Below are 27,474 nucleotides of genomic sequence, written 5' to 3'. Positions count from 1 at the left end.
GTTGTGGCTCGCGGGCTCTAGAGTGCAGGCTCAGCAGTTGTGGCGCACGGGCCTAGTTGCTCCGTGGCATGTGGGATCTTCCCGGACCAGAGCTGGAACCCGTGTCCCCTGCATTGGCAGGTGGACTCTTAACCACTGTGCAACCAGGGAAGCCCTCAAACTTATTCTTAAAATTAATGAGACTATTTCCAATCTAATGTTAATAATGCTAATTTTTTACATTTTTTCTAATATTTATTTTTATTATATCAATGAAAAATTCTATAATTTTTACTCTGTTAACAGTTTCTAGTAGGTATAAATTTTGAACTTTAAAAACATCTTTGATATCTATTCATATGATTCATTTTCATTGACCCATTCTTTTGATGAATTGTAACAATTTGTGTTCTAGTATTAAATTACCATTTAATTCACCATCTGTATTTCATTTGCTCATTTTATAAGTCAGCTAAAGGCTCAAATTGGATAGTTGGGGGAGATTAATAAACAGACTATTTATAAATTGTGGTCAGGAAATAAATTGTGGTAAGGAAGCCAACCAGAAGTAGTATAGTATCCTGAGACTAGTAATAGTAGGTAAAATAGCAAAACTATTCGTAGGCTTGCATGGGCAAGAGGAAAGGAAAGAAGGTAGCTACAAGGAGAAGACTGCTTGGCAAGAAGGGTGACTCAATAAGGTGTAGCCAACTAACAGTGACATTGCATACAGGGAGTCAGTGGAATAAACTCCACTGACTCAATTTCCTGCCACCCACTTTCTTCTCCCCATGCAAGCTGAAACCAGAATGCAAGAAAGTCTCTTGATGCCTTCTTGTGAGGGTCTGCTTTCTGGGGTACAGAGCTGGGTAGAGAAGAACGAGGATGAGCAAACAAAAATCTCGATCTCTATTTCTAAAGAGAGTTTCTAATAATCTAATATGGTCCAGTTCCTGTGCTATATATGGACATTCTCATTACATGTATCATAATCAATTAAATCTTACTAAGAATTATAAAGGAATAATGAGGACCCTGTGTAAAAAAAGAGAGAGGTGGCAACTGGACCTAATAAAAGTATCAATGGGCTAGAGCTTGGTGAGCAAGAATAGATTGACTTTAGGAAGAGGATAGACAGGAAGTCAGGAGCTAAACATTCAGGGGCTTGCAGTTCATTGTTAAGATGTTAGGTTTTATTCTAAGTACAATGGAAGTCCATTGAAGGGTTTTACATACCAAGGGTTATAAGCAGATCATCTGAGTTATTTATTCCTTAAAAGAATCCCTAATAAAATCTCAATAGATTACTCTTTTACTACTAATTAGTAGTGTTCCATTGTACAAATGTACCATAATTTTTTTTTATAAAATCACTTGTTGATAGACATTTTCCCTTATTTTTTGGCTATTTTAAAATTCTATTAAAACTCACCTATAAATATATTTTCACTTTTCTTCATTTATATATTTTTATAAAGATTCGGTTCAATATTTTCCCTTTTAAAAAACTGAATTATCTTGTTATTATTGAGTTCTAAGAGCTCTTTATACATTCTAAATACAATTCCGTTGTCAGATGTACATGACAGTTGTCTACCAATTAGGGTTTGTTTGGTTTTTTTTTCATTTCTTAATGGGTATTTTTGAAGAGCAGAAGGTTCTAATTTTGACGAAGTTCAATTTTCTGATTTTGTTTTCCTTTAATGGTTAGGTGTCCTATCTATGTTACGCTTGCCTATTCTAAGGTTATAGAGATTTTTCATGTTTTCTCTGTAAGTTTAATGTTTTTATTTTTATGTTTAGGTCATTGTCCATTTAAATTAATTGTGTATGGTGTTATGTAGGAGTCCCATGTCTACCTACATATCCAGTGATTTGATTGAAGGATTCACAAAACTCAGAAAAGCTGTTATACTCACAGTTATAACTATAACTACAGGATTCAGATTAAAGTAAGGGAAGGAAAACTTATATAGTGCAGAGTTGGTGAGAGACCAGGCAGGAGCTTCCAGTTGTCCTCACCCACTGGAATCACAGGAATGACATTTAATTCTCCCAGCAATGATGTGTTTTAACATGCAGGAAGTATTTCCAACCAGGGAAGCTCATCTAAGCCTTAATGTATAGGGAGTTTATTGGGTGTCAGTCCTATGAGTATGGTGCACCTGCATGACTGACCTTAGTTGCTCAGTCTCTAGCTCTTCCAGAGGTCAAACTGATACACCACAGCCTAAGGTACCCCCCATAAATCACATGGTTAGCATAAACTATCTGCATGGTCCAAGGCCTCAGGTATACAAAAGACCCTCTTAGGAGTCAGGATAGTCCAAAGGCTTAGAGGTTATCTCCTAGGAGCTGATTAAGGATCAGTCTTTTCTTTGGTAAGCTGAGTGTTTGAACATCCTAAATCTGCTGAGTTAACCCTTCACTGCACAGGTGTGAAGTAGGGGTAGAGGTTCATTTTGTTTTCTATAGGGTAGCCACTTTTTTTGGCACCATTTATGGAAATGACCACCCTTTCCACATTGAATTATATTAGCTCTTTTGTCAAAAATCAATCAACTATATATATATGTGTGTCGGTCTATTTTGGACTCTCTCTATATGCCTATTTTTATACTAATTCATCATTTCATATTCTGAATCCTTATACTAAGTCTTACAACTTAGTATAAACCATCTAAATTGTTCTTTCCTTTTCAAGAATATATTGGCCGTTCTAGGTTTTTTAAAATTTTCATATAAATTTTAGAATCAGCTTGGTAATTTCCACAAAATACATGCTGAAATTCTGATAGAAATTGTTTCGAATCTATACATCATTTCGTGAAGAATTATTATTTTAAAAATATTAAAACTCCCATCCATTAACAAGGTATATGTCTTCATTTACTTAATATTCTTAATTTCTCTTAGCCACGTTTTCTATTTTTTCATGTAGAGGTCTTATACATCTTTGGTTAAGTTTATTCATACCTTTTCCCCATGTTTTCGAGTTAATTCTTTAACTGGCATAACTCCAGATAATTATCACCAATAAATTGATGAGACCTAAGCAAATGAGAAGAGGAGGTAACTCTATGCAGCCCAATGTTCACTGCAGCACTATTTACAATAGCCAAGACACGGAAGCAACCTAAATGTCCATCTACAGAGGAATGGATAAAGAAGATGTGGTACATATATACAATGGAATATTACTCAGCCATAAAAAAGAACAAAATAATGCCATTTGCAGATGAACCTAGAGATTATCATACTAAGTGAAGTAAGTCAGACAGAGAAAGAAAAATATCATATTATATCACCTATATGTGGAATATAATAAAAATGATACAAATGAACTTATTTACAAGACACAATCAGACTCACAGATAGTGAAATCAAACTTATGGTTACCAAAGGGGAAACATGGGGGGAAGTGATAAATTAGGAGATTGGGATTAACATATACACACTACTATATATAAAATAGATAACTAACAAGGACCTACTGTATAGCACAGGGAACTCTACTCAATATTCTGTAATACCTATATGGGAAAAGAATCTGAAAAAGAATATATATATATATATATATATATTTATATTTATATATATATACAATGGATATATATATATATATAAAATCAGTTATATATATATATAGCTGATGCACTTTGCTGTACACCTGAAACTAACACAACATTGTAAATCAACTATAGTCCAATAAAAACTAAAAAAAAAAGAAAGAGGAGGTATCTCTCTGATTGTCATTTAATAGATAAAGAAAATTAAAAGGAATTTCTATTTAGCAATTAAATTGTCAAGTAAAATATGGTTGGCAAGAAAGCTTCTAAGGACATGGGATTAAGAGTAACCTGTTACTGAGGAATTGGCTACCTCCCTTCCTAATACAAGTATATCTTGTTTTAATGCACTTCTATCGGTACCATTTTTCCAACAGCATTTGCTCATTCTGTGTCTACACGTCACATTTTGGTAATTCTCACAATATTTCAAACTATTCCCTTACTATTATATTTGTCATAGTGCTATGTGATCCGTGATCTTTGATGTTGCTATTGTAATTGTTTTGGTGTACCATGAACTGCCTCCATGTAAGACTGCAAACTTAAATGATAAATGTTGGGTCTGTGCCTATTCCACCAACTGGTCTTTTCCTGTCTTTCTCCCTTCCCTAAGACCTCCTTATACCCTGAGACACACCACTATTGAAATTAGGCCAATCAATACCATTACAAGGGCCTCTAAGTTTTCAAGTGAAAGGAAGAGTCACCCGTCTCTCACTTGAAATCAAAAGCTAAAATTGATTAAGGTTAGTGAGGAAGGCATGTCAAAAGCTGAAACAGGTCGCAAGCTAGGCTTCCTATTCCAAACAGTTAGTCAAACTGTGAATACAAGAAAAAGTTACTGAGGAAAATTAAAAGTGCTACTCTAGCAAACACACAAATGGTAAGAGGGGTGCAACAGCCTTATTGTTGATATGGACGAAGTTTTAGTGGTCTGAATAGATCATACCAACCACAACATTCCCTTAAGCCAAAGCCTAATCCAGAGCAAGGCCCTAACTCTCTTCAATTCTGTGAAGGATGAGAGAGATGAGGATGCTACAGAAGAAAAGTTTGAAGCTAGCAGAGGCTGGTTCATGAGGTTTAAGGAAAGAAGCCATCTCTATAACATAAAGGTGTGAGGTGAAGCAGCAAGAGCTGATGTAGAAGCTGCAAGTTATCCAGAAGATCTAGCTAAGATAATTAATGAAGGTGGCTACACTAGGCAACAGATTTTCAGTGTAGAAGAAAAAGCCTTATTTTGGAAGGTGATTGCATCTAGGACCTTCATAGGTAGAGAGGAGAAGTCAATGCCTGGCTTCAAGGCTTCAAAGGACAGGCTGACTCTCTTGTTAGGGGCTAATGCAGCTGGTTACTTTGAGTTGAAGCCAGTGCCCACTTATTATTCCAAAAATCCTAGGGCCCTTAATAATTATGCTAAATCTACTCTGCCTGTGCTCTATAAATAGAACAACAAAGCCTGGATGACAGCACATCTGTTCACAATATGGTTTACTGAATATTTTAAGCCTACTACTGAGACCCACTGCTCAGGAAAATAAGTTTCCTTTCAAATATTACCACTCATTGACAATGCATCTGGCCACCCAAGAGCTCTGATGGAGTTTTTCAATGAGATTAATGTTGTTTTCATGCCTGTTATCACAACATCTATTCTGCAGCCCATTGATCAAGGATTAATTTAGACTTTCAAGGTATGCCTGCATTATTCTTCAAACCATTCTTCCAATGTATCCTATGAACACTTTCCATTTGTAGATCCATGTTTTTCTATTTTTATACTATTTTCTTAGATTATAGTTTTAAATATTAATGCTATTTAGATTGTTTTTCTTTTCTTTTTCAGGGAGTAACAATAATAGAAATGCTGTCCCAACTATGTATCTCTTTCATTCCAATGTCTTCTCTGTGAACCTTTTTACTACTTTCTTTATTTTTATTCACTTAGTTGTTTATCGGACTTTCTTCCCATTCTCCTTACTAAATGTTTATTTGAGACTATTCAACCTTAGGCACTTTTAGGCAATTTACTCTTCATTCCAAGATAATTTTGTCTTTTTGCTTCCATTTGCATTTGAATTCAATCTACTATCTTTATTTTCCTCTGCTTTTAAAAATATTAATGTTCTTAATATTTTAATCTCAAGGGTTTTTTGTTTTAATTTTCAAATGTTTGCTTGATGACATAATTTTGTTTGGAGTGTTCTCTTACAGCTGTTTAGGTTTCAGAGTTTTTTGTTTTGATTTTTGTATTTTTCCCCCTAAGAAAATTTCCCTTATTTGATATAGGTTCTGGACTTTTTTTCTGAGTTTGTAAAATAAATTATGTATGAATTTATCAATCTTCTTGTTCATATATGTGTAATTTTTGCATTTTACAAAATTCCTTGTTAAATATCACCCTCTTCTGTCTGTATTGGAAAGTCCAGCTACCTTAATGGATTGGTTTGTTTTAGGGTAATAAGTAGTAAGTACTTCCTCCAATTTATGGCTCTATTTTGTTTTCCAGGGCCCTAAATTCTCCTCCTTTATTTTCCCTCTTTACCACTCAATTACGAAAGGGCACTTTTCTATTTTGAATTTGTCCCCCAGAATTTTACCTGTTTTGTAAAAAAAAATTTTATTGTCAGTAAATCCTTAGGTCCACAATAATTGGGACATCATACAGACAGAGTCCAGTACCAGAAAAACTCAGGTGTAGGAAATGGTATAAAATATTTAATGTTTCTATCTAGTTACCTAACAGTACTATGGAGTATATCTTGGGTGGAACTATAGGAATCATCTCCCTTTTTGTTGGTGGTCACAAGAGGCTCTTTTTACTTATCTGATTTTGATTTCTACCATCCCTCTCAGCTCCTAGAAACAAAGCAAAATCTTCATTTATGCTTATTCTATTTTTATCATCTTATTAAACATGTTTTTCTTTTCTTTTCTCAGATAGGGTCAGCTGGGAATAAGACTAAAGTGATAGAAAGTGGGAAAAAAGTCTTCTCTCTTATTTAAAATACACATTCTGAAGAGATATGTATTCTCTAAATGTCCTTTGCAAATTACCAAATTAGCTGAGCATTTTCACATTCTTTGAATCTCTCAGAATTTTAAGAACCCAGTTGATGATATCAGTGGGGGTCTAATACAAATACACTTTTTGAAGGGATGGGGCCATTACTTAATGCTAATAAACTTTTTTCATGGAACACTGAAGGAAACACAGAGAAATGCTTACCCCTTTAATAGCACCAAACTGCACATCTTAACAAGCTCCCCCTGCAATTATGATTCACAGTGATTGAGGGGACCGATACAGAAAATCCTACACTGAAAGCGACAGGAGAGAGAGAGAGAGGGAGACAGCGAGAGAGGGAACGCACTTTGGTTGTGGATAAAAGCCTTACTCTGTTTTTTATTTTGTTTATTCTATCAGTAAGCAGTATGGGACTAGACACCATGGAACAAGACTGCAAAAAACTTTCCAGTTTGTACATTCCCTATGTTGCTGGGTTTTTGTTTTCTTTTTTGTTTGTTTGTTTTTTGGGTTGGTTTTTTGTTTGTTTCTTGGGGTTTTTCTTGGTTAGTAACTCCCTGATGGCCTCCCCATAGTGATCAACAAAACAGCAATTTAGATGGAAAGAACTCCTATGCTTGTCTCCAGAGGCAGTAAATAAAGTATTGCTTGGCTTTGGGGGAAGACACCCACTGGAGAGAGTAGGTGGTGGCAGCTTCTGAGAGGAGCAAGGAGGCATGCATGATATGTTGCGAGGAGCGCCTGAAACAAGGGAAGAAAAGAGAAGGAGGAATAGGGAGATGTCCTTTATTTCTAGAGACAGTTTGGGATTCTTGAGCAAGTATTGTTCCCCATGCACTGATGGATGCAAGCAAGTGCAATTTAATGACACTGTCCCACTGAACCAAGTAACTAAATAAAGAGAAAATTTCACAGTCTATTGGGCTAAGACTCTATTTCTGAGTCAAGCATAGAAAAGAAGGGAACCTCACACATCCCATAGTGTGCTAGTATTCCCAGAGAGTCAGAAATGTTCATATTTCTACACTTTCTATAAATTTCTTCCAGTTTCTAAATAGCACTGCTTGAAGGGATTTGTTGATGGGTTTATCTCAGCCTAAAGTTAAATCCACACCTAAACATGTCTTAAATGTTATTTATTTCCTACATACAGATTTCTTAATGAATTGTTGTGGTCTTATGCATAATGGGTAAAATTACAGCTTAATTTTCCCTTATCAAATTGTATCTTTTGACAGTAAGCCCTATTTTCACTTGGTGCTTGGCATATATCAAAGCATTTTCACATGGATTATGACATGTGATTGATCATATGTGTCTCAGTCACTGGGAACATGACTCTTTATTTTATCGTGGATGATTCCAACCCCTTACACCAAGGCAGCAACCTTGGGAATTTTCAGAAAAAGAGTTAAAAACCATGCTGCATGAAGGCATTGTGATATTGTGATTTCTAAGAAATATATATTTGGTCCTCTTGCATAGTTCCTGACTCACAGCTCCTAAATCCTTGTAATTTCCTAAGTGAATGAGAGTGATAAAGGTGTCTTTTGTTAGGTTAATGAGGTGAATCAGGGACACACCTAAAGATGGAAGTTGGTAGCCAGGAGAACCAAACCTGTGATTAGAGGGTTGGAACTTTCAGTTCCATCCCCCCAACTCCTACTCCCCACCTTTCAGAAGAGAGGGGCTGGAGGTTGAGTTCAATCACCAATTGTTACTGATTTAATCAATTACACCTGTGTAATGGAGCCTCTATAAAAATCCAAAAGGATGGGGTTCAGAGAGCTTTAAGGTTGATGAACAGGTTGGGGAGAGTGGCGTGCTCAGACAGCATGGAAGCTCCATGCCCTTTCCCCATACCTTGCCCTATGTATTCTCCCATCTGTATGTTCCTGAGTCATATTTTTTTATAATAAACTGGAATCTAGTAATTAGAATGCTTCTCTGAGTTCTGTGAGCAGCTCTAGCAAATTAATTCAACTGGGTATTGGAACGTCTGATCTATAGCCAGTTGGTCAGAAGCACATGTGATAACTCACCTGAGTTTGGCATCTGAAGTGAGTGTGTGTGGTGGGTTAGTGTTGCAGGGATGAGCTCTTAACCTGTGGGATCTGTGCTATCTCCAAGTGGATGAATAGTGTCAGAACTGAATTGAATTATAGGACACCTTGTTGGTGAGGTAGATAGTGTTGGAACTAAACTGAATTATAGGACACCCAGTTGGTGCCAGAGAATTGCTTACTTGGTGGGGACACCCCCTCCCCACCCCACACATATGGAACTGGAACTCAGAATTTTTGGCATTGATGATTAGAAATAAGTGCTCTGCTCAAAGACATTTTGCTTTGGTGAGCCAGAAACAGAATCTCTGATTAGAGGTTCAAAGTCCAAATCCAAAGCTCTTTGTATCAAATATACGTCTTCAGGGCCAGGACTTGCTCACGGGTTTTATGCCAGGAGATTGGTTGAGGAACTGACAGTTTTAACAGGCTGTTACTATAATTACAACTGACATAAATTAAGTCCTTACTGTGTCCAGGGATTGTAGTTTTAAACATCACATCTTTGTCACAATTGCCCTGTAAGAAAGGGGACTCTATCTTTCCAATTCACAGAAAAGGTAACAGAAACACACTCAAGGAAGGAAGGAAGAGTTACCTTCATAACTAGAGAGCAATGGTGAGTTATTTTCTGCTTAATGACTTAGAAGATGTCTGTCTTAGCGGGTCTCCTTTAAGGTCATTCATATCCCAAAACCCCAGCCTTACCTTCAAATTCAGAAGCATAAAAGAAGGGTCTTAAAATCTCAGCATGGATGATCTAAGTCTCTAAATTTTTCACCTGCTAATGCATCTTTTTATTCATTTCTCTGTCTCAGACCTACTCTGCTGATGCTGGTTCTGTTTCTTTCTGACTTTGTACATCTGCCTATCTATCTGTCTGTCTATCTATCTATCATCTCTAACTGCCTCCTGCCTTCCAGTTACCTTTTTTTTAATTAAAAAAAATTGGTAAGATTGTTCAATAAGAATGTCTTATACCTGCATTTGTCAAAGTGATTTCTGTGGAATAGTGGTCACACAACATAATCTATGACAAAACGATACCCTAATCAAATATATCTCAGTGATGTTACTTATCTTTAGCCCACCTTTGGAGAATCATAATCAGCTTTAAGAGATTAATGTTTCTAAAAAGTCCTAAAACCTTCTTTAGGAAAAAAATGTTAATTTTATTTAACACAGAATTTCTAGATGTATTTAAGTATAAATCTCTACACACATACCTTTTCTTTTCAATACCATTTATTTCTATCCTAAAGAATAATTTATGTATGTATTTCCTTCTCTGTCCATGTATACAATAAAATCTGTCAGTTTTTAAGAAATCCCAAGATGATAAAAACTTAGATTGATTATTGAGATTAAATGCCCTAAGCAGTTATAAAAATAGTTTTGCAAAGGTTTTATCTTTGGCTGCCTTGGTATTAGTTTTCACACAGCCCATTTGAGGTCACACAATGTGTACCATCTGCTCCTGCTTTCTCCTCAAATTAAATACTCTCATGGTCACTGACTCATTCCTCAGGAGGTTCCTTGCTCACCTCCATGTCCTCTTTCAGGGAACTAAGCCAGTTATGGAGGAAGAAGATCAATCCAAAATGCTACCTGTCAGAGACTGACAGCACCTTCTAGGGGACGCTATTGAAAAGGAATCTGGGAACATACCTGTGGCCAGTTTAAAGGGTTCCTTGCTTCTTGCAGGACATATGTCTGAATGCTAAAGAAATGAAAGTTCAACCAAGACAAATCTGAAGTTCCTAAGGAGGACCAATTAGAACTCCAGTTGGGATTCTTTTCATAGTAAAAGTCTTCAATACAAGTGATTTTCACTGTGGACTAAATACTGACAACTTAATTATCCAATAATCTGGAGAGAATTCAATAACATTAATGCTACTTGACACATAACTGTCATTTTTCCAGTAGAATTACCAAGTAGTTAAAGCTCAGTCCTTGCTATGATAAGGCTTCTGAAATGTTCTTGCCCTCTGTGATGCTGGGTTTACCATCCTTTGTTATCCTCACCCCTAAATATGTTTTCTCAAAAAAAAGGCAGTCAGAGAATAAAAAAAAGACTATATTCAGGCAATGAAACTCACGTATCTTTTTATCCCTGGACTTTTTCAGTGGACGTTACCCCAATCCCTAAAGAATAATAAAGGAATGGGCATGGATATTTACTAACTGGATCTGTATCTATTATGTGTGAGCTAAAGTCTTTCACACATATTATGATATTTAATTATCTCTACAATTCTGAAAAGTGGTTATTTTATTCTCATTTATATATGAGAGAACTAGGGCTCATATAAGTTAGTAAATTCCCCATGACCAAGAGGGTTGTGTTAATAGCTGGTATTGTAATTATTGCCTGTGTATTTCTGAGGCAGTTGTTCTTAACCTCGTCTGCATGTTAGGATCACCTGAGGAGTTCAGTAAATATTAATACCTGGGTCCTACCAGTAGAGACTGGAGTATAGCGTTGACATTTGGATTTAAAAAAAAGACTTTTCAGGTGTTTCTGAAGTAGCCACAGTTGAGTAACACTGCTGTAAATCCCTTCTACAAAATCTCCAGAATTGCCAAATAATTATGCTTAGGTGTTTTCAAGCTAGCATGAATAGTTCTCTCAGTGAGTGTTTTTGTTTCCCATCTGTTGTCATATTAATGAATAAGTATGGACCATACCAAACTATGGGAAATGAAAGGCATTTCCTTCAATTATACAGAAAAAAATAAAGGTACGCTTAACATAACATCTATTTCTTTTAGAGACAGAAAGCAGAGGGCAAGAAAAATGGGCAAGTTTGAACTCTATGTTTGATGCTGCATTTTCTTTTGTTTCTGCTAGTTATTTTCCAAGTGATGTATGTACTATATTCCTTCACACTTACACACTACAGATCCCAAAGTATGTGGATTGTAATCAGGGCATTAGGGGTTTCCATCATGGCATCCTAATGACTGAGCACACACACTGTAACTAGTTTTCTTATATTTAAAAGAAAGTTCACTGGCTCTTTAGAAAATATCATTGCTATGTCCTACCTAAATATTTCTGTAGTTTCTCAAATTGATTCCTTGGCTTCTACACTCTTGTTTCAAAACATTCTGTCTACTTCTGTCAAGCCCATCTTCATGAGATTTAAGATAGAAAGTTTTATCATTCTTCAGTGGTTTTCTTAGCTCTTAAAGCCAGTTATAATCCCAAGATCTATTTTCCCAAACTAATGCCATTTTTTCCTGTATTATCGGACAACCCACAAGTTCTGTGGTTCCCATGCACTTTCTTCAATAATTTAACATTGTTCATGAAGTGTTTTTTTTTTTTTTTCCAACCAGAATTCTCTCCCCCTGCATCTCCATCTTTCAAAACTAACCCTACGGATTCTACCAGGATTCTCAGATCTATCTAGTTGAAAGTAAAATTTCCTGCTTCCTTTCTGATCTAGCATTAAAAGTTGTAACTTGTGTGTCTTCATTGATACACTTAGAACAATATGACTCATATCTAGATTTATCTTACTGGATTGTGAGTTCCTGGCAAAGAAGCTCATTTCTCTCACCTTCTCCCAAATCACATGGACACATTGCCTTGCTTATTGTAACAGGTCCAGTGTTTGCTGAGTCTTGTTCTTAGATATTTCCCGGGGAATTATTAGATTAAACAAGTCCTAAATAAGAGTCCTTTGATTATTTTAAATCTTCTCTTCCCAGCTTATTAAGATGACTAGTTGGTTGACTTTAGGGGTAAGATTGGTGTATCATAGTCACAAGATTAATCAAGGAAAGACAGCTTAGAGGAAATCACCTGCATATTTTTCATTTTCATAACTACTTTTGTCTCCTTCTCATCTTTTCCTTTCTTTTGCTATTTTCTTTTAATATTCTTTATTTTTGTACATTTGTACACTTAGTACATTTTATACGGTTTTATACATTGTTTTAAAAAGTGAAAAAAAAAACACTCCAAAACGACCCAGAATATAAAATATATAAGCATTTTATTTACGTTCTAGGCTTAACCATGGCATATTATCATCATTATTACTATTCATTTGAAATTATTATTTTCATAATAATTAACTGCAAGTTATTCTGAGTCCTGAGGCTGCTGTGGTTCCTTTAGGAACTCTCCAGACATGAGTTGTAGGAAATAAGATCTGGGTTAACCTGAAGGATTTTTCTATGAGAAATATTTATGCTGAGTTTCTTTTTTTCTTCCTTTTACTCCTCCCCAGTTGTGAGTGTGGGTATAATTTCATACCTAACTTCATTCTCTGAGATATATACGTGGTACATAGCTTAACTCTTTGAACAAGAAAAATGTCAATATAGGCTTAAGAACGTTTATCTTTTCTGGCTTCTTTAGTACGTGCCTTTTCTCTTTATTCTTTTCTAAGCCTAACCCAACTAAATTTAATATCAAGAGGAAATCCTGGAGCTTTATGCTTTACGTGGCAGAAATTTCTCAAGGAAGTAAAGTTCTCACCACCACCCTCACTTCCAGCCAGCATTAAAAAAAGGCAAAGGAGCATAGATTTCTCTATGACCTTTATGTAAACTCTAAATCTTGAGATACTTTGGCCCTACACATACTTGCTGTAGTGCTTATGACATTATTGTTTGCAAACAAGTCTCTGCTTTCTTATTCGTAAAACAGGGCATATTATAAAGGAGATGTACTGAAGGGAATATTGTGGTTGTTACATGAAGTGAAATATGGTTAGTGCCAAACACAGGGTTGGTGCTCAGTATGTGCATTTTTTTCTCTATTGAAAACATGTAATAGAGAAGAAGAGCAACCGATTTTGACACCAGATAATCTCAGTAGATTACAAACTCCAGGAGATTAGGAATTACAACTTCCCCAACCTCCACTGACTCCAGACATCTAGCTGATTGTTCTCATAACAGTGTGTATGCTGAACAAATGAACAAAGAAATTAACAAACATGAGTGGGACTAAATTTTGGGTCTGGCATTTACCAGCTATCCATTTAAGGATTGAGTTCTTTGAACTTCAGTTTATTCATCATCAAGATGAAGATCATCTGTTTTCCTGAATTACTGCCATGTTTAAAGGAAAGTATCTGGCAGGTTTTTCAAAATACAATAAGTACAAAATAGATTATTATGGAATGAATGGATGGATGGATGAATTGGGATAACTCAAACAAGAAGTAGATGTTCAGGTGTATGAGGATACATTCACAGGTTAACCTTAGCCATATTTTTTTGGAAGATGAGGAAGTTATTATTGACTTTAACCTCTGGTCTAATCCCAAAGTTACCAGAATTTTATACAAGCCTCGAATACACCATTTAAATGACAGTCTCATTCTACCTCATCAACCCCAGCTCCCTCGCTCACTCCCTGCCAGCTGCATGCACATTGGCAAAGAAGGAAATTATCAGTGCAATCAGCACATATTGGTTCCAATGCGTGCCACCTTTGTGCTTAAGATTCTTTCTTCATCTCCTCTTCCGTTCAGTACTTGACAGGTTTGTGAATGGGAAGCAAAAGGAAGGCAACAGTTGGGTTTGGAACGACATCTCGGTCTCATAAATTAGACTTTTATTTTTCTTTCACATTATGAAAATTATGTGAGAACATATTTTTCTCATGTTAAAAATTAAACATGTAGTTACTTGCAGATAGACAAGGTAAATCTCCATTTGTTTTTCTTCTGATTTTCATATTTAATATTAACTTCAGAATATGCTTACAATTTACTCATCCCCTTTAATACAGTATTTAATTTCTATCTACTTATTTTATACATTTATTGATTTTTATATGCAATTACAAAATCATTTTTAATAGGCTGGTGTGCCAGTAAGAATCAGTTGCAAGAAAAAAAGAGTCATGAAATAAAAAGGAAATTTTATAACACATGGCTTGAAATCTTAATCTCAGATCAATCAAACCAATGAGCACCAAAGTTCAGTTCCAGCATCAGTACTTTTATGATAATTTTTTCCTTCTTTTTCCTATTTTCTCCTGTGGCTGGGTTATAGAAGACTGCATGCATTTTTGTGTATTTGTGTGTATGTGCATGTGTGTGGATGTGGATGCACACACAGACAAAAGAAGCTATATCTTTATAAGAGGGACAAAACATTAGCCATCTTATGTTTCAGACTATATACTAAATTACTTACTGTCTAAGTTCATTAGCATTTCAGTAACGTAACACTCTGTGCTATGAAATTGCTTTAATCTTCCTCTCTTCAGTAATGAGAAATGCCTCACCCTGTCGTAAAACTTTTGAAGTACTGTGCACAATTTTGGATCTCTGTGACCTATTAAAACAGCATCTCTGGGAGGCAGAATTTACAGAACTCTTAAGCATGGCTTTCCAATCCCTCCACAAACTTGATGAACTACCTCTCCAGTCCATCAGTCCCCAAACACCATTTCCAGGATCTCACTGTCTGTAGTGGTTCACCAGGGCAAGCATACACTTTTATTCTGGTACCTAGATGTCATACCCTTACATAAAGTTTATTATAGATTTCTGTTCATGAAGAAGTTAATTATTTAACCAGTTTATGTTTCATTCATTGAGATGGAAAGTTTACAAGGCAGAAATCATTTCTGTCCTTTCAAACTATTGTAAGTGGCACTAACAATCTGTAGTTATGTGAACAAATAAGTGAAATAATTAATTAAATTCAAAATTGTATATAAATATTTTAAAATTCCTGATCAATAAGAAGTACCACCCACACTCTTGCCTTTTCTCACCTTCAAGACCACCTCTCTGGCTCAGCTGTCCTCTCTCTACTCTCTTTCCATGTGTGCAATTATCATGCAGCTATTTTATTCCATGTGGTCTGTAGTCATTGGCAGATTGTTTTTTGTGGCTCTGTATCCCAGCTGAGAATTTTATGTTCACCCCAAGTTGTTTGGGGATGTTCCTATGGTAGGCTTTTCTATACTGGTTTCACAACTTAATAGTTGTGTGTCTTGCATGAGTCACTTAACCTCTTGAGCCTTAACCTCCTCAACTAAGAGATAGGAATAGTGATTCCTAATCAAAGAGGTTAATATGAGGACTGTATTGAGAATAAAATCTAAAATAGAGTGTGGATTATAAATGAATAAACAGTATCCTACATTTAATGAGGTATCTTACCTTCAACATTTACTTTTTAATCTAATCTAAGAGAGCGAGAGAGACAGAAGAAGATGGAAAAGAAAAAAAAATAAAAGAAAAAAAATTCTATTTGTATAGAAAGAGATAGAAAGAGAACAACACACAATTGTTAAACTTGTAAATTAAATATTACTTGATGGATAAAAGGGCAAGACTTTTTTTTTTGGTAGATTAAATCAGCAGTATTTGAAAGAAAAGTGTACCTTCTCATTCTAGAACAACTCCTAAAATACATGATTTGCACATGTATTTAATACAGTTACAAGAAAAAATGGCTAATAAATAATTTATTGTATGAGTTTTATTCATCTTATGAAACTGACCTTTCTCTACAAAGATAACTGCAATTGCCTCCAACTACATGAATCATTTCAGGGTTTTGTTTTTTTTTTAATTTTTTATTAGTGAGAGCAGTTTTGGCAACTCTATTCTTGAGATGAGATGTCAACCAAATGCTCAAATATTTACGAATTGACATTTTGTGTCTTTTAAATATTCCGTCTTTCTAGGTGCATTCATCCTCCCTAGTGTATAGCTATTAAGAATCGGTTGCAAGAAAAAAAAGAGTCATGAAATAAAAAGGAAATTTTATAACATATGTCTTGAAATCTTAATGTGGTACCTCAGATCAATCAAACCAATGAGCATCAAAGTTCAGTTCCAGAATCAGTACTTTTATGCTAATTTTTTCCTTTTTTCCCTATTTGCTCCCGTGGCTGGGTTATAGAAGACTGCAGGTAATGTTTGTGTTGTAAAGTTGAGGACAGTAATTTAATCCCCCCATAAAACTCACTCACAATTACAATAGCATTGAAATGGTACATAAATGAGTTCTTCATAAAGCAGAAAAGCAAAATGGTGCAACAGTTAAGCTTTTTAATGATGGGCACTAAAGAATGTTGCTGATTAGATTCTTTGCTAATTACCTTCTGTTACTGAGATTGAATGTATTTCAGCAGAATAGAAACAACTATTTATAAATAGTTGTTTTCTTGGTAACAATATGAAAACATTTGATTCTAAAGTTGGAAAGTGCCTCTCTGGGTCATATGATCCCAGTCTTCAGCTTGCAGACAAATTTGATTATGCACCACCTGAAACATAGCTCCAATGGCTTCCACTTAGTTGCAGGGTACCTACTTTATGGAAAGTGGTGAAAAAGGCTACAGCAGTATTATCTGAGCTAAGACAAAAACCAAAAGGTCTAGGTAAAGAGCTCTCTGAGAAGGGGAACAGTGAATGCAAAAGCACTGACGCAAGGATGAGCTAGGGATATAAATAAAGGACAAAGTAGTACAAGTTAAGTTTAGAGAGTTAGAGAGGAGTCAGATGAAAGGGACTTTTCAGACCAGGATGAGATATTGGAAATTTATTTAAATTGTTAGTGAAAAGCCTAGAGGGTTTAATCAGAGAAATGCTATCATGCAAATTAAGTCTTAAGAAAATTACCTATTCTACTAAGTGCAAAATGGGTTGTAGGGGTGTAAGGTTGTTATGGATTGGATTGTACTCCCCAAATTCATATGTTGAAGCCATAGCCCCCAGTGTGTCTATATTTCGAGATAGAGTCTTTAAGAAGGTAATTAAGGTTAAATGGGATCACCAGGGCAGGGCCCTATTTCAATAGGACTGGTGGCCTTATAAGAAGAGGAAGAGAAACCAGGAGCATGCACACACAGAGGAAAGGTCATGTGAGGACACAGTGAGAAGGCAACCATCTGCAAACCAGGAAGAGAGGCCTCATCAGAAACCAACCCCGCCGGCATATTGATCTTGGATTTTCATGCTCCAGAGTTGAAAGAAAATTAATTTATGTTGTTTAAGTCACCCAGTCTGTGGTATTCTGTTACTGCAGCCTGAGCAGATTCATGCAAAGTTTACTAGTAACCCTGGTAAGTGATAAAGGTAGTTTGTGTTGATTAAATTAGAAAAGGAGAAAAGTAGACAGATTTAAGATCTATTTTAAAGGCACAGCTTTCTACCTCTAATGAATTAAGCATAGTGTTAAGGAAAAGAGAAACGGCAATAATAGATCTATAGGTATACGGTAGTACTAGTGCCTGATTCAGGGACAGATGGAAAAAGATCACATTATAGAGTGAAAGGAATTGGTGGTTCTTTATCTAACATGCTAATTTTGAGGTCCAAATAGAGATACAAAGAAGTTGGATGCATGATCAGTAATTCAGAGAAGATATATGTTTGGAAGTCATTGTCACCTCCTGTAAAATCAGTAGTATTCTACTGGTTAATTTCCAGTTACCCAAAACTTAATTACTTTCAGGATAAATTCAAATACATGCACACACACGCGCGCACACACACACACACACACATATACACATTAGTCAAAGTGCAACCAATATTTATTAAAAGGCAACTATATTCCAGGACAGCTATTCCCTGGGATTATTCTATTCTCTAGGGAAACAAAAGACCTAATATCTATTCTATTAAAAGCTTGCAGTCTAGAGTAGGCAAAGACTGGATATGTAGAGTGTGGCGTATAGACAAGGAAATGGACAATTAAAATAGAATGTGATTAAATCCTGTCATGGCATTGCACATAAATTGAAATGGGAACTCACTGTAGGGACAGAATAATACGCAGAATAAAGGCCTCCCAATAATGCACATATTCTAATTCTCAGAACTTGTGAATATGTTATGTTACATGGCAAAACGGGATTAAGGTTGCATGTGCAATTAAGGTTACTAAGCAGCTGACCTTAAAATAGGGAGAGTGTCTTGAATTTGGCAGGTTGTCCCAATCTGACTGCATGAACCCTTAAAAGTGGAAGAAGAGGGAGAAAAAAGTCAGATAGATGCAATGTTAAAATGATTCAACTAGCCATTGATGGCTGAAATCAACGTGAAAATGATTCAACTAGCCGATCTATCTAGACTAGTCCTAGTCCTAGATATGTATATGAATGTATAATAGAGAAATAAAAATAAAGAATGTACTCCTCTATGTTAAAAGTGAGTGGAATCCTCCCCCACCCCAGCATGTATTAGAAGCTATGTGTTGTTTGAAGATAAGTACTTACTTGAGGGTATTTGTGATGAAGTGGCACTGTGAGAGGTGTAGGAAACCCTAGAGGAATGTGAAAGGGGGTGAGTTATTTGACCAGAACAATTGAAGAAGTGAGCCTGAAGTAGCAAATAAGCAAAACATTAATACATGAAACACACTGAAATGAAAAAAGTGGGGCTGAGGGATAGAGAATAATTTATGGTATTTTAAACAAAAAACAAATATGCTAATACAAAAGAATCCCATTATGACACAGTTTTTATCTTAGAGTTTCCAATATACCAAAAGCTAAATCATACAACTTGAAATATAATTCCATTTGTTGAAAGATATGTTGGCCTAAATGGAGGGTCTTCTTATCTGACACCAGCATTATAAAAGGGACTCATTGTTGCTGTTGATGTAACAGTGGGCAGAATACAGAGTCTGATGTTTAGTCCTAATAAAAAATACTTAGCTTTTAAATGGCCAGAAACTTACGAACATGATAAGCATAGAAAATACTAAAGTATGTATTAATGGTCAGTGTTACTATAATAGAGATCAATTATTGTTCCTTAATGGGGATTTTTCAATGTCCTGTGAGATTCTCAATGAAGGAGGAGGGTTATGATAAAAGATGCTTGTAAAATGCAGTTTCAATCCCCAGAGGCACTCCTACCTCACTGGGAAATCAATGATGCGCATATCAAAGATTTTCCCCAGTAAGGAAAACAGTTCAAATTTGTTTAACATTGGGTTCCCCAAATATGATACACTCTGAATATGAGTAAAGGATATTGGACTATTACTGCCTAAGGATTGACATTACCTCTATCGTTTATAAACCGGTGTAATACAATAATTATTATTTCTCCTTCTACTATGCTCGATATTTCTATACACTGAGTGTGTGTGGCTAAACCCATTTAGTAAATGAGGAAACGGACTCAGAAAATGTACTTCCATCTTCTCTTTCTTCCTTCTTTCTTTCTTTGTATACAATGTATATTTCTTGAACAATGTTCACATACCATTATTAAGCCCTGGAGACAAATGTTAATCTAGTAATGGAGGAATCTGGATTTCAAACACTCCAACTTGCGGGAATTCAAATGACCTGCACTATCCATTAGATCTTGTTAGAGTCAACCTGACTTCTTCCTGTTCTAAATACAAATTAAGGCAATTGTTGCTGCCTGCTTGGGACTTTTCACTATCATCTGAGAACAGATATAAAATGTGTTGGAAAATAAAATTGTCTAGGGCTACTCAGAAATGGATATCCAAAGCCCATTTCCTACCGAATGCAGGGCTACACCCAGTGGAGGCAGCCTTTCATGTATTCATTCAGACGATGCATTAAGCACCGGTATTAATGCCTAAGGATGGTAAGCCAAGACCTAGCGAAAGAGATGGCATTTGAAATGAGAAGTAAAAAGGAGCCACTTATGCAGAGAGCCAGTAAAAGGACATTTGAAACAGAGGGAAGAACTCTTGCAAACAGTCTGAAGTCAACTGAATTTGCATTATTCAAGGATGAGACTGAAGATAAGTGTGGTGGACAAAGAGCCCCCAAAGATGTCGCTGTGTGGTATTTATGCCCTTGTGTAAGCCTTTCCTTTTGAGTGTTGGTGGGAGCTATGGTTTGCTTCTAATGAACAGAATACAGAAAATATAATGGGATGTAAATATTTTTAGTGATTATATTCTATAAAATTGTAACTTCTGTCTTGCTGGCAGATTCTCATTATTGATTCTCACCCTTGCTGACTTTGATAAAGCAAGAGGTCATATTGGGGAGGTCCACATGGCAATCAACAGAGGGCAATAAAACACTCAGACAGGAACTGAGGATGGTCACTGGCCAACAGCCAGCAAGGAAATAAATCCTTTAATCCAACAGGCTGCAAGGAACTGAATCCTGCCAATAGCCATGTAATCTTTGAAGCAGATCCTTCCTTAGTTGAGCTTTCAGATAAGATCCCAGCTTTAGCTAACCTTGATTGCAGGCTCATGAGGGATCCCAAAGCAGAGCACTCAGCTAAGCTTTGCCTTGAGTCCTGACCCTCAGAAGCTTTGAAATAATAAATGACTGTTATTTTAAGCTACTGATTTTATGCAGGAAGAGATAATTGATAGAGTAATTGTGGCTGGAATGTACTGAGAGTTGCAGAGATGAAATGAGGTAAAGATGGAGACCTCAGTATGAGCAGATTTGAAAGTCTCCTTTAGGCTGTGATGAGAAGCTTAGCTTTTTTTCTCAATGCAGTGGGCAGCCATTGAAGGATATAAGTAAGAATGTTACCTGATCTGATTTACAGTTTTAAAAGATCACTCTGGTTACAATATAGTGAAAATATTATGTCTGATTAAAGATATAAGAAACCATGAAACTAATAAATCACAGGAGGGACAGTATCTCTATGACCAAAAGTAACTTGGCAGAGAAAGAATTAAAAGAAACTTTGAAAATTGTATAGGGGATGAATGGGTCCAAGAGGACTGGGGGAAGACTCTATGATAGGAAAGACACTTTGAGCAGTTATGGATGTGGGAATGAATGAGTCTTATGTAAAAGGATGATTATGTTTTGATTGAAGTAGGTAGTTCCCATCAAGAAGTAAAAATGATCTAGAGTAAGGAGTAATTGGCTTTCACCATTGTATCAGTAAAAAAGCAATGTCATTGGAATTGGAGAGTCTGAGAGTCAGGCTGAAACATTCATAAGTTATTGATAATGAGCTTCCTGGAGAGGTTCCTTATGGAAGCTCTTCCAACTGTAGCAATGTGATCAAAGTAAATACTTTTATCATTCACACACAGGGAGAAAATACTGAACCTATTAAAGGAAAAAATTAGTTGTGAAAACAGATTATATACATCATATGATGAAGTATCCATATGGAACAAATTACATCAGAGTACTGGTGGGGCTTTAAACATGTGAATGATAGAAGATAAAAGTATAACACTCTTCAATTTCCAACCATTTCAATGGGTTGAAAAATCACACTGAGGACACTTTATTTCTAAACTGAGTGCAGAAATAGAAGGATGAGGAAAGCAATAGAAATTTAACAGAAGTTGGCAATTGAAGACCTCGGTAAAGAAATGCCTCACTTTGCTTTGTGACAACAAAAACAAAACAAAACAAATAAAAAACAGGAGTGGGGACTTGAGACATGATTGTCTCCCTAAGTTTGTATCACTGTTTGTGGAGAGTAAAATCCTCTCTTGCTTTTACCTTCTATTTAAAAGAGAGCAGAGGGAGAGTCTCCTTTCAAGCCTTATCGTAGGTTTCAGAGAAATAATGTCTAAAATATGTTAGCTGCTTGAAATGGCAAAATACCTCATCCGAGCTCAGGTACTTGACAGCCTTTATTCTTGGAAGAACCAGGTAGGGGCATGAAAGGACTCAGGTGAAAAGCCTCTGGTTTTGATTACTGAGACACTCTATCTACCTTGTAACAATGTGTGTTACTAAATTATGGAAAACACAAGTTACAAAACTATAGGTCAACCAACAATATATGTGCTTCACAGTTGGTACTCTAAGAATTAGTAGACCCCAGAGTTTATTTCTGATGTGCTCTAAAGAGAGTTTAATAAAAGACTTTGAAGAAGAAAAGCTAGGGTTTGCATTAAGACCTAACATGGGAACTTTGGCTAAGAACGCCTTAAAATATTTTTTTGTATATTTGGAACAATAATCTCTTCTTACAGAATTATAGTGATAATTATATGTGAGCACGCACTTAAATACTTTACCCATCACAAAGTGTATTAGATAATTTGTACTTACTTTACATGCCATTTAATGTTTACATTATCACTGTCATCCAAATAATATGGTCTTTATTTTTGTTAGATGAGGAAGCATTTAATATCCTCATATTTAAATCTATCTAAATTTAAACCTATTTTTATACTTATATTTTATACAATCTATTTTCAGTAATTAAAAAAATGGAAAATATAGACGAGAAAAATAAAATTCAGCCATAATGGATCATAAGAGTGATCCATAGTCACTGTTAAACCATAACACTGTTGATCATAACAGTGATTATGGATCACTGTTATTTATATCTTGGTGCATTCAATATAAGCTTCATATCTAACTATATATCAAAAATAATACACATGATATATTACAATATATTTTTTCATTCACAACATATTTTATGCATTTTACCATGTAAATATGTACATATCTATATTATTATTTTAATTTTTAACTGATATATCCCAAGCACTCAGTACAGATCCTTGGCACATACTGAATACATAATAATATTTTTTTGTGAATAAAAGTTAATATTCTTTTTATTCCATTGTTAGAATTTGCCACAGTTTGTTTAATAAAATACATTTTTTAAGCACAATAGCAATGGATGAATGTGAACCTATATTTATCTGATTATTTTCTAAAATTCCTACATTTCTAAGGGCATATGTGCTAGACTTTGATTAAAGGGGAAAAAATTTAAGGGCCAAGAACTTTTTTTCCCCTTCCCAATACTACACAGTACTGCCATCCCAGCCAAACTTAATAAAGCATAATTAAAGCATGAACATTCTCATTACTGTTAAAGAAGGAAAACTCCATTTATAAATTCCACTGGATTCTGTATTATATGCAAATAAGATTTCCTCACTATCTTCAAGTAATAATATCTCCTTATACCATATCTGAAACACTGCCCATAACATGTAAAAGTTGTGAAATATTAAAACACATGGTTCCAGAAGACAAGAAGATGTGCAGAATATGATACTGAGAATGCCTGATACACAGTAGGTGCTTAACAAGCAAAATGTCTTACTGTTGTTATTTTGGTTGAGTAATTTTTTGTTCTTACTCTTCATTATCTTAACATTATTACTAATGTTATTGTTCTTATATAAATGTCAAGTCACAACAAACATAGGGCAGATGATGAATACTCATTAATAAATTATATTTTTACAAAAATATTATCATGGCAATCTAATTCAATATGTGAAGATGTAATCTAACCAATAAATACTTAAATTCAAAATTGCCTTTAAAACCAAAGTTCTCAAAGAGGGTATACAATTGGCTAATAAGTACATAAAAAGTTGCTCAATATCATTAGTCATTAGGGAAATGTATATCAAGACCAAAATGAGGTGCTACCACACACTGACAGGATGGCTAAAATGAAAAAACAATCGCCAAGTGTTGCAAGGATGAGGAAAAACTGGAACATCCTTGATGGTAGAATTGTAAAACAGTTCAGACACTCTGCAAAACAGTCTGGCAGCTCCTCAAATAGTTAGAGAGTTACTATATGACCTAGCAATTCCACTTCTAGTTATATACTTATGAAAATCTAATGCATATGTTCACACAAAAAACCTGTGCATGAATATTCATGGCAGCATTATTTACAACAGCCAAAAAGAAAAACAATCCAAATGTCCATAAATTGATAAACAGATAAACAAAATATGGTATATCCATACAAGATAATATTATTCAGCCACACAAAGGAATAAAGTACTGATTCATTGTACAACATGGATGAAGCTTAAAAACATTATGCTAAATAAAGGAAGCCAGATGTAACAGACCACACATTTTATGATTTCATTTTTATGAAATATCCAGAATATGCAAATCCATATAGACAGAAAATATATAAGTGATTGCTAGGGGAAAGACGAAGGGGGTATAAGGAGTGACTGCTAATGGGCATGCGTGGGGTTCATTTTGGGGTGATGAAATATTCTGGAATCAGACAGTGGTCGTGATTGTACAGCTTTGTAAACACACTAATTGTATACTTTTATTGAGTGAATTTCATGGTACATGAATTATATCTCATTAAAGCTGCCACAAAAATACCCAAAACACTTAGTCTACCTCTAAAAATGTGCTAGTCAATATCACATTTGACCCAATGAATTTTTAATTAAGATCTTATGAAGTAGGAGATAATTTAATATGTTCACCATTCTAGAACTCCTAGTGATAAGATTTTTAAAAAGTCATGAGTGTAAAGTCATGTTTTGAACTCCCATCTTCTAATCTTAAGGCCATTACATACCTCCAGAATGAACTATTATATCCATGAATTGATAGAAGACAATTTGAACAATCTGGAAGCACTTGAATTTTCTTTTTAATTTACATTATAAGGTGTGACCATGAAAAACACAAATCCACTTAGCCTCATCAAGCAATGAATTGGAGGGGCAAAAATAGTACATCAGTAATAGTGTGTACTTTTCCCTCTTGACTCTCTCCCTTTCAACACATGAATTCTAAGGCCTGGAGTCATCCTTCCCATCCCTACCCCTATTCATTTCTCTTAACCAGGCTAGTAAATGTCAATTCTTAGATACCAGCCTAGGGGTTAATTCTGGTAATTCTATACTTAGAGCATCAGTCCCACGGTATGCTCTTTCTCTGGGTCAGTACTCTGCCTAAGATTGCTTCCTTCCTACTACTTACACACTCTGCTCTCCAAGTGTATGCTTATCAAACTTTCCACTTGGCTGTGCAATCTAAGAGAAGCCACTCACCATATTTTATTGACCAGAACATCCCTAGACCCTAGCACCGTGCTTGGAACTTAGTAAACATTCAATAAAAATTTGCCAATGAAATAAAAACACTTAATGCTCGTAATAGAAGCATATATGTATTACAGTATTTGCACTGTTGATTACTGTCTGAGTTAACCATGGTAGTATATACCAGCAGATAATGGTCAGGTTAATTTATTTTAACCACCTAAATAAGTTTCAAATATCAAAACATACATCATTCTCTCATACATGACCTTTCCCAATGCACTATTAATCTTTCAATAATTGAGCTTTATTAGTACACGTGTCAAGCCAAATTTTTGAGAAATGTCAGACATCTCAAATAAACAGGCACCATCCCAATGGTGTGACAATGTCAGAAAAGGAGGCGAATGAGGAGACAGGCATGTCCTAAAGAAGAAAATATAAATTAACAACGACTTTATCAAGATTCCACAAGGAAAACATTTAATAATCACCTTCAGCCATTTCTCTCTATACAGAAATGCTATCTCTTCCTATTATCTATTTAATTAAATAGTCCTTACACAAAATCAATAATTAGTCACTCTGAAGACAGTTGAGGGATTTTAAGGTCAGCATAAGTCGTAAACAGTCAGCTTCACCAAGTCAAACCAAATCACTGAAAACTACAAAGGAAATTCAGGCTTAGGAAGTATAGCTGCATGAAACTAAAATATATTTCTAATTTTTATTGTTCATTCACAGGGCAATTTTACCAATCCAAAATCTACTTCCTTAGTGAAGGATACTCTGAAGATTAACCATTTTAACAAAACATTGCTTTAAAGGTAGTACATTGACTTTTTTCCTTCTTGAAAAGTTTGTAGTGATAACAGCAACTATTCATTACATACCTATTCTATACCAGGCATAGTGCTAGGCACTTTTCACTTGTAATCTCTAATATAACAGTAACTAATATTAGATATTGTGGTCCTGCATTTTGGAAATGAGTAAAATGATGATGACAGGAATGAGATAACTGCACACCAATGTCATACAGTTATTAATTGGCAGAACTGGAATTAAATTCCAAGGGTGTTTGACTCAAAAGTCAGTATTTTCATCTAGTAAATCAGATCAAAATAGTCTATGAATAAATAAGTTAACAAATTAATAGATGAATTCTTTTTGAGATTTGTACTACTTTAGAAATGGTGGGATATAAACTCTTTATTTTGATAACTCTTAAAAAATATCCTTAGAGGAATTTCAAACACTACATAGTTTAAAGATCCTCTAGGTAACCATCATCCAGCATCAACAGTTATGAACTCAGAGGTCATTTTGTTTCATGTATGTTTCCACTCAATATGTTTCTCCCACTTCTGGATTATTTTGAGGAAAATTCCAGATATATTTTATCTTTAAAAATTTCTGCATCATCTCTACAATATAAGGACAAATAGTTTAAACATTCACAATATCATTATCATACATTAAATAATAATTTGTTAGCAATTCAAATTTCTAGTCATGTTACAAAAATCCCAATGTATCCCATTAATATTGTATTCTCTTAAGTATGGTTTTATGGCTATATATTAGGATTGGGTGATAAGTCTCAAATCTTATTAATCTATAGATCATCTCTGTTCTCTGTCTTTCTGTCTGTGTGTGCATCTCTCTCTTTTCTTCTCTTTGCTTTATCTCTTTGCAATTTATTTTTTGAAGAGACATGTCTTTAGCCCTGCAGAGTTTTCCTCAGTTCAGATTTTACTGAGTGCATGCATATTGTACTATTTAACACAATACTCTGTATTTTGTATTTTCTGTAAACATATGTTTATATCAGGGTTTTTCAACCTCAGCACTGTTGACATCTTTTATTAAGTCATCTGGATAATTCTTTGTTGCGGGAGACTTCCTCTGCATTGTATGATGTTTAGCAGCATTCCTGGGCTCTGTCCTCCAGATGCCACTTAGCACTTCCCCAACTGTAACAATTAAAAAAAAATGCCTCCAGATTTTGCCAAATATCACCTAAGGACAGAATTACACCTGGTTGAGAATCATGAATTTGTATCAAGGTTTTTGTTGTTGTTTTGCCAAATGTTAGCTAAGG

The 27,474-nt window shown here is 35.1% G+C and overlaps 1 long non-coding RNA gene across 1 annotated transcript in view; it reads left to right on the top strand.

The window, feature by feature from the left end:
* The window catches only part of LOC309617228, a 39,809-nt gene that overhangs the window by 4,395 nt on the left and 7,940 nt on the right, over positions 1-27,474 (top strand). Inside the window, exon 2 of the long non-coding RNA XR_014237816.1 lies at positions 29-27,439. This is a non-coding gene — a long non-coding RNA (uncharacterized lncRNA). The remainder of the gene's footprint in view (positions 1-28; positions 27,440-27,474) is intronic.

The sequence above is a fragment of the Balaenoptera borealis genome (genome assembly GCF_965194805.1).
Source record: "Balaenoptera borealis genome assembly, chromosome: 19".
Taxonomy (NCBI): Eukaryota; Metazoa; Chordata; class Mammalia; order Artiodactyla; family Balaenopteridae; genus Balaenoptera; species Balaenoptera borealis.
This window is presented reverse-complemented; position numbering and strand designations above follow the sequence as displayed.